The following is a 5,242-nucleotide window of genomic DNA, read 5'->3' as shown; positions in this document are numbered from 1 at the left end:
ATTCATAACATAAGAAAGGGAATTAAAGAAAGACATGATAAATAATGATCAAAGTGTAATACCCAGTCTAACCGAAATTAATTAAATAATAAGTTAAATGGGAGCGAATATGGTTGGAAGATTCGACAATTGGAATTTGATCATCTAAATATGACATTTAGATTCAGTGAATTTTTCCGAGTTGAAAAATATAGTTTTCTGCGTAAAAACGCGCAGTGGAATTTTGACCAGTAGTACCGGCTGAGATCTGTCTGGTACTACAGCTGAGGAAATTGATTATGGGTAAATAAGATTAAGAAATGAGGAATTATAATTAGGGAAGGTAGAAATATTTAAAGTGCGATTTAGAGCGCTAATCTTAAAGGTTTTGGCCCAAAATTGGGCCAATGGGCAAAAATAAGTGAACCAGGTCTAAGTGGGCTCAAGACCCAACATATATAAATATTAGTTGTGAGCATTTCAGCACATTTTACCCTAAAAAGAAGGGTTGGGGCGCTGATTTGAGAAGAGAGAAGAGAAGAGAGAAAATCTAACTCTCTTTGATCATCAAACCACCATAACTTGAGCTACGGAGCTCCGATTGACGAGCCGTTTACGGCCACGCATTACTCTTCTCATCCTCTACAATTATATCTAAGCTTTGTGGTGAGTATTCCATTCATCTCTGTCCAGTTTTTGAAATTCCCCACTGTTATACGTTTTTGGGTAGTTAGTGTTGAAATCTTGTGATTTTGGGTGTTTAGGGATACTCCAACATGGATTCTAAGTGGGTTCTATCCCTACTTCATATGGGCTGAGGTAAGAAGTGCTCAAACCCTTGTGATTTGTCATTTTTATGAGCCCTAGGTTGATGTATGTATGTGATATTGGTTATGTTAGTGTATTTGGTGATGTTGGTGCACAATTGGGAGATTGGTATTGCTTGAGGAGCTTTGGTGAGGCTTGGAGCTAAGGTTGGTGAAGACTTCCAAAGAAGAGGCTCAATTGGTTTGGCTACAAGAGGTACGGTTTAAGTTTCATTTAAGTATTGTGTGTTGTGATTAGAATTCCTAGGCTAGATGCCCCTAGGATTAAGTTTGGATTGCGTAAATGGTTGGTGCTAATATGCAAAGTTGGTATGTAATGTGAATTAATGATTGGATTGAGAATTGTGTAGCCTTGTATGCTTGGTGTATTGAGAATTTGATGTACTGGGTAATGAGTATTGATTTGTGGTTTATGCATTTAAATTGTGAAATTGGGCCGGAGGCCGAAAAAAGGTAAGAAAGGTAAGTTGATGTGTGCATCGTATGATGACACAAGTGATTGGATGAATTTCAGATAATGAATATATGAATGATTGGGTTGGTTATTGAATAATAAGGTTTGAGGAGTTGAAGTGTGGAATTTGGTAAATTTGGGTGAAATTATATAGATGAGGTATGTTTGGTTTTGGTTGAGATATATTATGTGGTCATATATGTGATTATGATTATTGATGCCTTGATAGTATGATGATGCATTAGAGATATGTATGTTGTGATATATGCTTGAGGAATGATTAAGGTTGATTTGTGGGTGAAACCACGTGATAGTGAGTATGATATTGATTATGTAGAATGATGGTTGATTGGAAATAGTGTTGTTGAAATTCGGCACAAGGAAGAGTATATGATATGTAAATGTGTTTGAGTTTGAGAAAGTGTCAATGTGTGAGTTGAGGAGGCTTGATATTGATTTTGGTATATTTTGATTGATTTCAAAGAAAGGGATGAAATTGGCATGTTTTGGTTGATTTTGAAAAGAGTTGAAAATGGCTTGTTTTGAAAATGGCACCTTGTGGTTTTGTATGAAAATATGGTGTTTGGGCATACTTTGACGGGACATAACTTGGACTGCAGATTTCCGTTTTATGCCAAACCTGTTTAAAAATGAAATTGGATCCAGGATGTCCGTGCCGTTCGAAGAACGAGCGAAAAACGATTTAAAATGAGAAAGTTATGTCCATCAGAAGATTGGGGGTTGAATCTGTGCAGCTTTTAACTTAGAAAATTTTTAGCAGAAAGACCCTCCGCGCGTAGGCGCACCTAGCGCATACGCGCCGTTCTTCAAGAAAACACCATCCACGCGTGCGCGTGGTGTGCACGGGTGCGTCGATGCGCTGCACTAAATGCCCAGCCATTTTTCCGAGAGTTGTGCTATTTTTGTGCCTGGGGCACAAATGTATCCGCGCGTACCCGTAACTGACGCGTGCGCGTCGTTTGGCTAATTTTCAATCCACGCGTCCGCGTGCATGATGCATATGCGTCGATGAGTTTTATGTCCATCCACGCGTGCGCGTGGAGTGCGCGTACGCGTGGCCCTGTTTTCATGCCAAAGTTGATTTTTGAGTTTTTAAAGCCAAATCTCATACTTCTAAGCCTCCGATCTCACCCCTTATGTATTATATCATTATGATATGCCTAGCAATGAGAAAGGAACTAGAGGAAGTGGTAACTTGTGAGTGAAGCAAGGGGAAAGGTTACGATCAATGATGATCAAAGATGATTATGTGAGATATGGAGGATGACGGTGGAAGTACTGTGTATGCCATGAGCCAAAGGGCTATATTTATTGATGAATGGCCGGTTCTTGATTGAACCATGAGCCGAATGGCTGAGTTATTGCCGGGTTACGGCAAAGCCATTACTGTTTATGGCTGAGTATAAATGCATATATGATTAATGAATGAATGTGTTGAATGGATAATAATGATAAATGCTGAAATATGATGTGTGACCCCGGGTAGTAGGCAGTGGCGTTGTCCACTTGCTCCGGGTATGAGACGGGAAAGGATGTTTATGATAAATGAGTTTAATTATGTAGTTTTGAATAAATGTGTATTTGTGATACCTGGATAGTAGTAAGGGTGGTGGTTCGTCCCGCTTGCTCCAGGTTAATGTTTGAGATTTGATAACAGTGATGATTGCTTCTAAACTGAACGAATGTATGTTTTGAGATCCTGGGTAGTAGCAAGGGTTGTGGTTCGTCCCACTTGCTCCAGGTCAGAGATTGTGACGCCTGGGTAGTAGCGGCAGTAGTGGTGAATCCACTCGCTCCAAGTTGAGCTTTTAAACACCCGCCTGGGTAGTAGCCGCAGTAGTGGTTATTCCACTGGCTCTGGGTTGAGCGGGTAGTAGCAAAGGGGTTGTAGCTCAAACCTACTTGCTCCGCAATGGGTGTTTCTGTCCAATGGTTAGCTACCAGGACATGTCGGGTTGGCTATATAACCGACAGATGATATCATCAGCCATAGGGCAGGCATTCATCATTTGCATATGCTTGAATTGTTTCGGTTTGCCATTTGTTTTGGATTTCTACATCATATATGCCATGTTACCTGACTATATGCTACTTGTTCTACTTGTACCATATTTGTGTATTACTTGCCTGTATTTCTTATGTTTGTACAACTGATAGGCCCATCATGCTGGTGTCGGTGGGTGTGAGGGCTGTTCTTGATGAGATGAATTGATGATGCGATTGCATGATGATGATGATTATTGAATGAGATAATTGGAGCTCCCTGGGTAGACGCAGTGACGTGGTTTCACTAGCTCCAGGCGAGGGTATGATGTATTGATATAGAATTGCTGAGGCAGAACAACTGGTGATGGTTTTGCTTATGATTCTGAGTCTGATTCGTGGAAGAGTCAGCGAGTTGGGAAACATGTGAAACATGAATTAGATTTAGCACTCCCTCATGACAGTTGCCTATTCATGGTTTAGCGAGAACCTAGGATGAATAATTGGTGAAGAAGTTTAGGATGCTTAGTGAGTTTTTATTGCAGTACATTGAATTTATTTGGCACTTTTACTGTACTGGGAACCCATGGGCCCGGGGTTCTCATTCCGTATATATCTCTTGTTTTTCAGATACAGGTCCAGGTGCTCAGAAGTGAGTTGTGGGTCGTTTGAGAGACGGCGAAGATCTTTATTTTCTCTACTTGGTGTTTTGCTTAGAATATCTCCACCTTTGTTTTGGAAAGATTATATTATGTATTGAACTCTTTGAATTTGCCTATAGAGGCTCTCATGTTTCCTTTGGGAGAGATTAGGATATACTGTTGTCAACTACTTTCATACTATACCCTAGCCGGCCTAAACTTCGCGGGTCGCGACTAGTGGCTATTTACTTATGTTATAAATATCTATCTGTTATCTATCTCTCAATCTCCTCTACACCTTGTCCGTATATCGTTTTTGGCTTCACGGTTTATCTTTTGTTGTCGAAACGTGAGTGATACGTCTTCGCGATTTTATTTCTACTCTTTTCATGCTTATCGATTAATACTCCTTTCGAAATTACCTATATTTATTTATTAAAAATCCACCTGAGAGTCGTACCACCGTAATATCATTAACTTATGACTCGAGCATAAGGATTTGAATATTAGGGTGTTACATTATGGTATCAGAGCAGTTCGTCCTCGTGAGCCTGAGGGATGGAACTGCTTATGCTTCAATGCATACTCTGAGTCTGTGCCTGTGCTAGTTAGGGTATCAAATCGATACTTCTAGCATGAAGTCCATGAGTGTACCTTTGGTACTTTGAAGCACTATACTTCCGATATTGAGACTGATCAACTTGATATCGATTGTTTGGTGTTTATAGGAACCAGATGGCGCCTCGTGGATCCGGTCGGGGACGTGAAAGAGACCGTACTAATACGCAGGAACCAGAAATTAACCCGAATAACCCGGTAAACCTTATGGCGGCGTTGGAGAATATGGCTGTGGCTGTGTAGGCCACTGCGGAGGCTCTTGGGCAACAGATAAACAATAATGGCAATGGCGGAAGGGAAGCTCAGGGCCCGATGACACTGGCAACCTTCTTAAAGGTTAATCCACCTAAGTTCAAGGGAGCCTCCAATCCGACTGAAGCTGATACTTGGTTTCAGGCCATGGAGCGAGCACTGCAAGCGCAGTTGGTTCCTGAAGAGCAGTGTGTTAAATTTGCTACCTATCTGCTCACGGGGGAAGCATCGCATTGGTGGCAAGGGGCTCGACATCTTCTGCAACAGGGGAATGATCTTATCACTTGGGATGCCTTCCAGGTGGAATTCTATAAGAAGTACTTTCCAAATTCTGCCAGGACAGCCAAGGAATTAGAGTTACTGCAGCTGAAGCAAGGTGCTATGTCCGTATCTAAGTATATAGACAAATTTGAGGAGCTATTCAGGTTTTCCCGCATGTGTCAAGGAGCTCCGGGAGACTTCGAGGA

This window comes from Arachis ipaensis, chromosome B4 (assembly GCF_059453495.1).
Source record: "Arachis ipaensis isolate K30076 ecotype BB chromosome B4, ASM5945349v1, whole genome shotgun sequence".
Classification (NCBI taxonomy): Eukaryota; Viridiplantae; Streptophyta; class Magnoliopsida; order Fabales; family Fabaceae; genus Arachis; species Arachis ipaensis.
Note: the sequence above shows the minus strand (reverse complement) of the source record.